The 12,544-nt window shown below is 32.1% G+C and overlaps 1 long non-coding RNA gene across 1 annotated transcript; it reads left to right on the forward strand.

Annotated features, from left to right (window-relative positions):
* The first annotated feature begins 1,323 nt into the window (after positions 1 to 1,323).
* Positions 1,324 to 12,343, forward strand: LOC134681423 (uncharacterized). Its single transcript, XR_010100630.1, has 6 exons — positions 1,324 to 1,538; positions 5,085 to 5,136; positions 8,111 to 8,551; positions 9,313 to 9,361; positions 10,546 to 10,594; positions 11,819 to 12,343. It is a non-coding gene; the product is annotated as an uncharacterized LOC134681423 (long non-coding RNA).
* Positions 12,344 to 12,544: the final 201 nt, after the last annotated feature.

The raw sequence follows: 12,544 nt of genomic DNA on the forward strand, positions 1-12,544 counted from the left end.
TCTTTAATTGTACACTCTCGAATTATATCTGCTTAAATAATTAACTAATATCAATAGAAAGGTGTTGATTACACCTGTACATACATGTACAAGACTGAAAATTTAAATAGTTCTTCATACTGTATTGCATACATGAATGAACATCGAACGGATAACGCGTGTGATGTATATGTCAAGGAATAAAAGACTTTACAATATTACAGAGGAGAATATAGAACGAGCAGATTATATTCAACATAATTCTGGACGTCATTGCTTTTCCAGACTGTATAAATTCACAGATCTGAGTAGTTTTTTTGTCTTAACTGGATTATTTAACAGAGCAAGTGATTTTACTTCACTTTTTATTATTGTTTGGTATTGTCTTAGTTCAACGACAAAAGTTCAAGGTTAGTACTCAATTTCAATATCACGAGGAGAAGAGTAATGAAAAGGTAAACAAATCATATTTATTTCATTTTTGGTTTTTCTATAAAGTTCATAATATTTTTGGTTTAAACATTAACTATATATTAAAGTATTACACGAATAATAATATTGTTATATCCATATGCGGATTCAGAGGGACTGGGTCGACATGTCATTGTGGGACAAATTTGGTTGATATAATTATAGCGAATCACTAAAGCATGGGTGCTCTTTTTTTAGGCCAGTCAGAGCCCCCTCTGATATTACCTTAAAGTTTGTATTTATGGACAACCTATTATATCTACCATGCAATCGGATCATTATACTATTTAATGTTGGTCTGTTGGCGCTTTCCCACTTAAATATTTAATACCACCTTGAATTTCTAGCACTGCTCTTAATTTGCTCAGTGCTAAACAGACAATTATATTTATGGATCATAATTACATCATGAGATATTACACAGATAAATAATTAAATTTATGAATTACGTACATCGGATATTACACAGGTATTGTAATATTTATTGCCAAATAAAAATAAAGATGTATACATACTCTTTTGTGCTGTTTAGAGATTAACGATATCATAATAATATAATATACAGTCATGTTTAAAGACTCATGCAATATATATGGTTAGAAAGTTCACAATTTTATCAGATCGGATCTTTTTTTTTTTTTTGATATTTTGGAGGTTCAAAAACTAGAACTAACCTGAACGCAAAGGATTTAAATATTAAAGATTTATTGCGCTTAAACAACCTTTTCGGTAGCTTTGGCACTATATATTGTGTAAATAAACATTTGTTCTAACAATCACTTGAAAAAATCAAACAACAGAAAGAATAAAATAACCTATAAATCATTTAAACCATTTGTAAAGTGTGCATCGATTTAAAAAAAGATTTATGAGAGACTTAAGATATCATATATCTGAACATTTCTAATAAAGTTACTTTAACACACTACGGTGTGTAATAAAGACTACCTGATAAATTAATTCATTTATCTAAAAACGTATTTATTTCAGAATGAGTCTAATGGTACTAGCATACAAACGATGGTTGATTGTCCCTTACTTATTTATTGTATTCTGTGTTTGGATAATGTACATGAAGTTTGGAAAAGGTTAGTATCATATTCTGTTTTAACACTATCGGATGCAAAACACTTGCATACAACCAGGGGTGGATCCATCCATTTGAAGAGAGAAGGGATCCTAGCCCAGGACAAATGGGGGTTTCCAACTACATGTCCCCATTCAAATGCATTGATCGTCCAAAAAAGGGTATCTCAACCCCAGGAACTCCTCCCGCTGAATCCACCACTGTACAACTGTTATATATGAGTATACATTTTGGTTAATCATGGTTTACTGTTAAGTGGCATACAGAAAAATAATTAAATATGTATTAAATGACGAGATTGGCTGCAATATGCAACTGTAATACTAGTCCATTAGGTATCATTGTACTTTCGTGACACATACAGGAAGAAGAATTAAATAAGTATTGAATGGTGGGGGTGTTTAACACTATTTAAAGCAACGTATATGCAACTGTTTATACACTGTAAAAACGATGTTAAGATCCTAAACACAGTTCTAAGGACATCTTGTATGTTCTTTTTTTGTACATGTTTAAGTCTAAACGTGTCTCAGTGCAATGTGTTAAGAATTGTGGTAGCTTAAAAAAAAGTGTTTTATTTCTAAACACTTTCATTATTTTAAACATTAAACATTAAAAGTGTTTAAATTTAAGTTATGTTTAGCTATTTGTGCTTACTGAGAAATGTGTTTAGAAATTAAACAAAATCCTAAACACGTCAAGATCTAAAAATGTAAAACAAGTGTTTAATTTCTAAGCACGACTTTTACGGTGTATATCAGTACATTTAGGTTAATTATTGAGCGACATACAAGAACAAGAGAGGCACATGTATTAGATTGATTAATTGATTGACGCCACTTTCAACACTATTGTGCTTTTTCGTTGCGATAATTTTTTATTGGTGGAGGAAGCCAGAGAGAACCTATCAATAAAAATTTGAGTCGAGTGCACCTGCCATGTTCGGGATTTAAACTCACAAACTCAGTGTTGACAAGCTAGTCATAAAGATATTAATATTGGGAGAGATCCGTTTGCGCCAAAAATGCGTCCTTTTGCACCACAACATTTTTTTTCAAATGCTACGTTTGCGCCACATGTTTTAAAATTACATGATATCATTTGCGCCAAAAGTAAAACATACGATTGCGCCAATTAGAAGAAAAATGACTTCCCTCCTCCTTTATTCGAAATAGTTTGTAACGTCACATAATTGTCAAAAAACGCAAAAATTAAAGGATGAAATGCATAAAACAGTTCATAATAATTCCTAATTATATATAATAAAGCCCATATGCATGGTTGGGAACAAATCACTGTATCATCAATATATGTGACTAAAACATTATCAGCAAAAGTTTCTATTTTCTTCTCTATTCGCATATCTTCATTAAATACTCAGCAATGCATTTACATTTTATTCTCTCTCTGTTCATTGACTGTCTAATGCGTTGTAAGTCATTTCTCTCCAGATGCTCGCTCATCTTCATGGTGAAATATCTCCGAACATATGATATTTTTTAAGCCAAAAATAAGAATAAATATATATTAATCATTATTATTTATGATAGATATGTGTACAGGTAAATTGGCGCAAACGAGTTCCGAATATTGGCGCAATAACATTTGGATTTTTTTTTTTGCGCAAATGATACCCCTGAAAAACAGTAATTGGCGCAAAAGGAGTGCTGCCATTAATATTATGATTAATATTATGCTCGACCTCATAAGCACCCACTTAAGTATAAGATTTTAAATGGTGGAGAGAGAAAGGGGTATCTTACGTGGAACGGTATATTCTGTAACTCACAATGTTGCTATTGACATTTAAGGGTCGATGCTTCGGTATTTATAAAAAAGACATTTAATTGAAAGGGTATAATACTTTCGATTTCAAGCTATCCATAATATAATTTCCCGAAACGATTTTAAAAAAAGCTTGAAAAAAATAGATTCGTGCCTAACAAGTAAAAACCGTATATTTTATACCTCTTGGTGTTTATTTTATATTTTTATATTATGGTATTAATGAAGTCCTCGCTTTATTTTATTTTCTTATCTTTGCATGACAGTTTTCCCGGGCGAGTTATACTTTGCCAACCTTGCGCTACTTTTGAAGGAAACATTCTGGCCCACTTGGTTGTATAACCATCATGTCTTATCTTTTAAAAGAATGTACAGTAAAACTAATATTTAATAAGTATAAAATGCAAAACCAATTGCTTGTCATTTATACGTGTATTATGCTCCAATCAAATATTTGGTATGACCAAACAAACTCATGTCAGTGTATTTATTCAAACCAGTTTTCAACCTACATTTTTTTATATGTTTCAGACAATTAAAATTTATAGTTTTTGCATAATTTAAGTGATTCTAGTAAATATATAAATGCCGGCAATTGTCAGAAAAATAAATTTATTATAGCATTTATTAGTTTACCAAAATATTTGATAGCCTCTGAAATCTAAGCATTTTATAACTACTCCGTTCAATTTTACACGATACATAACTCTAAAGCTGTAAGACAAACTCAAGTCTGACAGCACTTTTATTAAGTGTTTACTTTAAATGAAGATATTAGTACGACGAACTTGTAAATTTCCAATAAATATACTAACATCAATCAGGTTTTGCCATGATACTATAGACATAACGTACTGGAATTAAACGCACATTTTTCGAATTAAAAACCTTCTTCATTAAACATCTCATCTAGTAAGATAGAAATTACTATATCTTGAGGTGGTTTTTTTCTCATAATTATGACATACATTGTAGTTGAAACGGAAAGAAGGTTCATAATTCTTTATTTTCATAAGATTTTTTTTTAATTTTGTGTCAGTTAAAATCAGATCATTCAAACTCTGCCTAATTTAAATCTGATGCAAAAGAAAGGGAAAAACATGCATGAAATATTTGCCACTGGACGTTAAGCAACCACCCATCAACCAATCGTAATCGACTTGGACTAGAGCAAGAATTATCCACGTGCTATTAAACGATAAGATTCGGGGGGGGGGGGGGAACCGTTTATTCGTTATCTTAAGGGTCGATTTTATTGTGCAGTAAGATAGAGAAAAATGATTTTAAAGGGTACATATTACAGAAATGTATGACCTCTATTCACACCCTCATGCGGACACTTAAATTAAACTATCTATGCCATGTATCACTTCTGACTTAAACTTATCCATGATGGCTTTAGTATGGCCGTGTGTATAATCGTATCGTCAGAGAATATAATTTTTCGTTTGACGGTCGTGTCTCTAGTATCATTTGAAAAAAACTTTTTGGTCTTTGTTCTTTTACAATAGCTTGATCGGTCATTGATACGTGTCACGTTACATTCATGATATTTAAAATACACAGTATTTCTATTAATAATTAAGATGTTTACATTGACATCCACCCGCCACCTTATAACTACATTATAGGACATTTAAATTTTATATTATTTAACGTCCTAGTATTTGGCCGGATAATACACAATATTTATATTTCTGAGCTTGAAAGTCTAAACAATAATTAATATAATTGTAAAATGCCGACCAATTTATCATTCTAGATCATTCGGATGTTGTTATACCTGGTAATAAAACAGGACCACATTGAAAAAGGTAAGTGACAAAATTTATTATTTTAATGTATAAAGGTAAATTTCAAAACATTTTATAAGGTTATATATAGAATCATACGATAATAATAATCATCGAAACATGAAGAAGAAAAAACCTACACATTGACTCATATCTATTATAAATGATATGCTAAAGCTAACGCAGCTGAGATCATGCCATGGTGGTTAGTGTTACAGCCTATTTCAATGAGTGTGTAGTTAAAGGTAATATATTTGGTTAGCTTAGCCTAGTCCTACAGGCATATACATTAGTTATCTATCGGACAAGACTACTCTTCAGTAGTGGAGGGTAGTTTACCTAACCTAACAATAACTTCATGGTTCAGCTAACAAGCAGGCTAACCAAAAATATTACATCTGCCTACACACCCAAAGAAATTGGCTGTAACTAATCTATAGTTTTATTCGTAGTCGAATCGTGGTTGTGTCTTTGCTCTCACTCCTTAAAACACAGCGTTTGCATTTAGTTTGTTTAATGTTCTTATATTACTTCACCATTTGACGAGTTTAATCTGTTCTATCCCTAATTTTAAAACAAAATGACAATGATCAGAATGTTTACTGTTTGCTTCTTTTCGATAATTCGAACCTTTCCTAAGTGTTATGTGACTGTGCACTTGTATAAATTAAGTAAACTAACACGTGCACTGAGTTTATTTGCAATACAATCTTTGAACATTTAATATTTATGATAAATCTGTTAAAATAGCCTACAGCATAAACCACAGCGTTTGTGTTTATTTTGTTTAATGTTCTTTATAGTACTTCACCATCTGACGAATTGAATCTGATCTTACTTTATTATTTAAACACAAGGACATTTCAATATTTATATAACTCTGTTTAAATAGTCTACAACATTACCCAAACATGGTGTTGTTGATATAGTTTCTAAATTTTACCTTGGTTGCTTTTTTAAAAGTTAGTGCTTTTTTATATATATAAAAACAACTAGAACACACTCGTGATATCACGGGTCCGTGACTGAATTAAAGTATATTATATTATTTTAGTATAAGTATTGTCATCTGATAAAGTCATGCCGTTATAAGATACCGTGACAGTTTTTCTCTGCTTTCAAATCTTTCTGTTTGAACTCGTCGAACTGGAACTTACCAATTATTGGTAATATTAATTATTTGGAAAACAAAAGGTCCTGGAATGGAGTTTTTTTTTAATCAACAGCATTGTCCTATATTAGTTATAAATAAAGTTGAATTTTTTGATTCGCTGTTTTTACGTCTTGCCACTAACAAATTGAAAACTGTACCTATACGCCTTATTTTTAGTCCAGAATTTTAGTATTCGTATTGTTATCTTAAAAAGTTCTGATTAAAATACTACAATAGATAACAATTTGACAATTAAGTAGTGATTATGACCCGTGTATATGTGAATACACCCGTTGGTGGTGCGCCTGTCAGATGCGAAACGTACAGATAAGGTAATATGTAACAGGTGAATATACTATTGGTATCGGTATCGGACTCGACCCGGAACCTCTTAATTATTGGCAATATTAATTGCGTGGTAAACAAAAGGAACTGGATTGGTGTAATTTTTAATCTACACCTTTGTACTATATTAGTTATATATAAAGTTGAATTCTGTGATTCGTCGTTTTAACGTGATGACGGCTGACAAATTGGACCTCGTAATTTTAGTATTATAGATGTTATTACTTTTTTTACAACGACAATTGTCTAGACTACTAGGTTAAAATGTAAACTGACAATTTACCGAGATGTGCATTTGTAATACGTTTAAAAGAACGGCGTATATTTTAAAACAATGTACGCAAAAAGAAAGGCAGGATGACGATTTTTAAAAATAAAAGGTCAGAATAAAGTAATAAAAAAGGCTGTATGAATAGATTCAAAAATAAAAAGGCAGAACAGATTACAACCACCAAGAATAGCCGTTTTTTTAATATTTTTTTCATTTCATCGCCACCATCCTATTACCCATACAATTCATATGATAGCCCCTTAAAGCTTATAAACACGCCAACAAATCAATTATAAACGGATTTCAAGTTTTGTTTTCCTTTTTTTATCCTAAATTTCAATATGAGAGCCTTACTTGAGGTATTATATGCATCGACATTCAAAGATAATACCAATAGCGACGATATGGAAACTAATGAATTCTAATAAATTTGTTAAAATCTTTTAAAATAAAAAAGAAGATGTGGTATGATTGCAAATGAGACAACTGTCCATAAGAGACCAAAATGATACAGAAATTAACAACTTAAGGTCACCCCATGTCTTTTCCCTAATATATTGAAATGACTAGTGCTATTACGGGAATGTTAAACATTTTTGTTAACCAAAGTTGTTTTCGCATGGCCAGTCATGTATTTAGTCCATTATTCTGCTTAAAAAGAAAGGACCAAGCCTCACGGTCATAAAACTTTCGAGCATGATTTTTGTACTCAGACTCAAAAATCAGTGAATCAAAATGGTCGAATTCATGTTTCGAGCATGGTTTTTTGTGCTCCGGGCACTGAGCAAAGTTTTATGGCTTCAAGGCCTGGTCTTGTCTTAGTCTGCTTGTTCGCTTATACAAACGAATCACAGTGTTAGTCCTTTAAACATATATCACATAACCGGTTTGATATAAGTTCAAATACGATTTCTTTTTTGAAAATTAGTGATGATGGTTTGATTTGAAAGTGTGCATAAGCATCAGGGGCGGATCCAGCCATTTAAAAAAAGGGGGGTTCCAACCACCTGCCCCATTCAAATGCATTGGTCGTCCAAAAATCGAGGGGTTCTAACCTCCACCCCCCCCCCCCCCCCCCCCCCCCACCACCACCACCACCACCACCACCCCACCACCCCCTAGATCCGCCAATGAGCATTATCCACATTATTTTCTGTTTCTTTAAACATATTATACAATATTTTGCAATTAACGACATGTATCAATAACGGTAATTATACTTTCAGGCAAACGGTAGGAGAAAACTGAATGAACGGAAAACTCAGCTACGTAAACAAAGAAAGGGAACGAAAGGATCATCTAGAGAGATCTTTCCTTGGATGAAGCAATTGTTTTGCCAAAATAAGAAATTGCTAAATGCATGGTTCACTGATTTTGCAAAAAAGAAAAACAACAAACGAAGATTTACATATGCAAATGTTAGCTGCATGATACCCTGTCTCAGTCATCTAATGCGTATATGATTTAGAGAGAGAGAGAAAAATCGAACTAATAGAATTGATCCTGCATGTACGACAGTGAGAATAAAATTTATGTTCACTTTATTTACTGGTCGAAAATCCTCTTTGTACATGAGTGAGATTTTAAGCCGACGTTGGATGATATTGCCATTTCTGTTCCTGATATTGTTTGTGTGGCTGGCGTACATGTATTTCGGAAAGGAAAGGGTAAGTGGTTATGTCTACCGCTGTAACCGGAAGTCCTTGGGTTTTTTGAAGAATATGATTGTAACTACTTCCTAGCCATCGATCAAACTTTTAAATTAGTCTGACGTCAATTATTTTCATTCGGTTTGGGTGGATGGGGTGGGGGTAGTTGAAAGTTGAAAGGGTTTTTTTTATAGACTGATTGCAAAGCATGTATATATATTTACGTGTTTACACTATTTTACTTTGTACGAGGGGGAGATATTCCGTAAATGAACAAATTTAAACATAATACTAGTAACATTTCGAATAAGGCTTGATGACTTGTTAAATATGCTTAAAAAATGAAGAATGGAAACTCGGAATGTGTCTAAGAGACAACAACCTGCCCAAAGAGCAGAAAATAGCCCAATTCAACCATTGAATCTTCTCTACAGTGAGAAAATCCCACAGGCGAAAGCGGACTAATCATTGTATTAGAGGTGATGCACATTTACTAGATATAAACTTAAACCTCAAATTAAGACAGCATCAGTGTTCCAGCTTAGCTGTTGAGTTATTGTAACCGCTATTTTTTAAATTATCAAAAGGCGTGTTTCATGTACAATGAGCATTCTGTAATCTATCGTTTAACTTTTGGAACCTAGCAATTAAACAACTAATTGAAACTAATTGCAATTTATTTATTTTTAGTTTTTTTTTATGAAGATTATAAAAAAATTCAAATACATGACATATTTGAAATGGACCTTATGTAAACATGAGTTATTCTCTTTTTTCAGGGGCAAAACGAATTGTCAGCTACCGAGAATCCTTTCAAGCCTTTAATTGGTAAGATATAAATAGCATTGAGGTAACAACAGTTAGGAAAAAATATTAAAAATTTTCCTCATAAATTTTACCATCCCCTTTTCATTGCTTTCTTGCAATATTAAGCTTACTGTTTGTGTCATATATGTGCATAATAATAATTATGTATGTTATCAAAATCTTCCATATCCAGTATATGAAATGGTAAAATATGATTTCTTTTAGGTGTATCCATGACAACAACCTGCATTTATTTGTTATAAAATATTACAAAATGAGGGGAAAAGATGTCACATATTTCCTTAAAATTTGGCCAAAAGTAGCATTCAATTGTTCGAAGTCATACCTTTTCTGAAACTTTTTAGATATATCTTTCAATAAATCCAATGAAAATCATATGTCTTTCATCTCATTGCGTCAAAAACTTCGTGTAGAAAAAAAAATGTTTTTAAAACATTACATTAGTTTCTGTACCGATGGCCGGTCTAGCCCATAAAACATGTATAAAATAACTTAATGTTCTTATAAACCATCTTTGAAGGCTACATTAGTGGTTAATTAGTACTCGGCTTAAAATGAAGTTCATTTATATTTGAAAAATCCACCGGGGACAAAATGCGAAACTAAACTCCTGACTGTGTATTGCTACCTGAGTATCTGTGACCAACTGAGCAGCCTATTACTTTATCCCCGGCTTAGTATATTTCTAGGATTTTGATTAGTTAACGCACGTCGTTACAAAACCCATAGCACCTGAGTGTCGCTAACCCATATTCCCACAAGTTGCTACCCATTACATCGGGGAAATTCATAGAAAATGATATAGAAGATACTTTCAAGAATGTACTCGAAATTACAAAAAAAGAGTTAACTTTAGCAGCAATTCCAAGACAACAATATCTAAATTGGCTTAAAATAAATAGTTCCACGATAAATGCATGTACATGTATGTTATTGTAGATACATGTATACAAAAATCCACTAGTAATTTTGGGGCCCTTTATAGCTTGTTGTTCGGTGTGAGCCAAGGCTCCGTGTTGAAGGCCGTACTTTAACCTATAATGGTTTAATTTTTAAATTGTTATTTGGATGGAGAGTTGTCTCATTGGCACTCACACCACATCTTCCTATATCTATGTGGGAAATTATAGACATATTATGGAAAACTGTCTTTTTTATACTAACTTGTAGATTTTTTCTTGTAGATTTTTTTAAGAAGCTTTATAAAGGTTTAGCTTAATGGCATTTCAAAATGTAAGTAGATCTTACCAATTTTTTAAAATTTATCAATGAAATAAGACTTTATAAATGTGAAGAGTCCAATGCACCTCATTTATGAAGTGATCTTAATCACGATCACACAACCCTAAATATTTAAAAGCTATAGATCAATAAATATCTTTAAAATACTTCAATAGCTGTATGACAAAAAGTAAAAAATGTAATGATAGCCACTAGAATTCCCATTGGCATTGCAAGCAATAACGGATGCTGACATTGTCCGTCAAATTGCCACCAAAGCGTTTGAATCGTTCTTCAATTTTCAACATGTGTGCTGTTTTTAATTGTTTTTATGGAAACGACAGCCATTTTGGAAATTCCAAAGTCAAATGTCAGTCAATCTATGGCAGTCATTATTTCTGTAAAGTTTTTTTTTTTTTTTAAATTTTTTATCAGTTTCAAAGTCTTTTAAATTAACAACTATAGGTCACCGTACAGCCTTCAACAATGAGAAAAGCTCCTAAAATGACAATGTTATCAATTCAAACGAGAAATATAACGGCCAAATTTATATACAAAAAATTAACGATAAAACAAATATGTAACACATAAACAAACAACAACCACTGAATTACAGGCTCATTCATACAGAATGTGGCTAATTTAAACATGTTAGCTGGATCCAAACCCTCCCTTAACTTAGGGCAGTTGTGTGACAGTACAAAAAAAATGAAAAAAACTATAAAAAAAATCAGTTGAAAAAGGCTTAACTCATCAGATGGATACAAATACACATACTACAGAGTGGACGTGGCCAGGTACTTGTATATCCCGACACAAAAAGACACTAAGTACAGACCTGAGAGTACTCACAGTTACTGGCAGCTTGTTCAAAGTAACAAATAATAAAACAAATCATGCTATCAGACTAAAGTATCAATCAGTACAAATTCAACATCCAATGGATTTAGTGTAAAGACGTCATAAACAGAAAAAACATGATACATTGTGTAATGCCAAAATTTATACAGGTATCGACAGATTGAACATCCTTGAATATGTATATTTATATAACAATATTATTTAGTTTGCTTTCAATCTAATACCAATAAAAACAATATTCAGTGATCTAGTTAGTACACGGTGTTAAATTGGTAACCTTTTAGAATAAGTTTATTAAAGCATATTTAAGAATAAATATAATTCAGGCTAATATAATAGGACATCACTCCTTACAATTGTTATTATTGATTTCAGGATCATCGCCTTGACAATTTTAAAATTGAAACACATGCTCGGACAACATAGCTTACATATGAGGTTCTCATTGAGACAAACTATGCAGGAACTTAGAAGGGATTTGCACTTGGCAATTCAGTGGACTTATGTTTACCAAAAGCGGAAGTCGTCTCTTTCACCGAGAAGAAGATGGAAACAATTATATATATATTTATTTTTATACAACCATGAGTATACCGTGTTTGCCCCTCCACACTGAGGAGAGTTCAAGTGCTACCATTGGTCAACAATAATGTATGACTTTAATCAATCGATAGATGGCGCAACATTGTTCTCACAAATGTTGGCTTAACCTGCCAAGGGTGGGGTTAAGGGCAGTGGATCGTTACCAATTTCTAGCGAAGATGACAAACGTGACAATTGCAATTATTGATAATAATTTAATGCATTTTTTTTCTGTATATTTTGATTACTTATGAAATTAAGTATTTATACAAATAAAACAATACCTTTTAATAAAAGACAGTGACGTCAAATAATGTACCTCTGGTGTTGTATTATTTTTCAAGAAGTAAGCAGATTTGTAATCCAAAAAAAAACCAAAGCATAATTATTAGTACTAATAGTTTATTCATTGGCATTTGCTCAATGATGAATATAGAAAAATATTGTCTGTAGTAACCATGCAAATGTAACGGTTCCAAACCACTAATACAATAAACAAAACTTGGCCTACCTTCCTGT

This window comes from Mytilus trossulus, chromosome 8, assembly GCF_036588685.1.
Source record: "Mytilus trossulus isolate FHL-02 chromosome 8, PNRI_Mtr1.1.1.hap1, whole genome shotgun sequence".
Classification (NCBI taxonomy): domain Eukaryota; kingdom Metazoa; phylum Mollusca; class Bivalvia; order Mytilida; family Mytilidae; genus Mytilus; species Mytilus trossulus.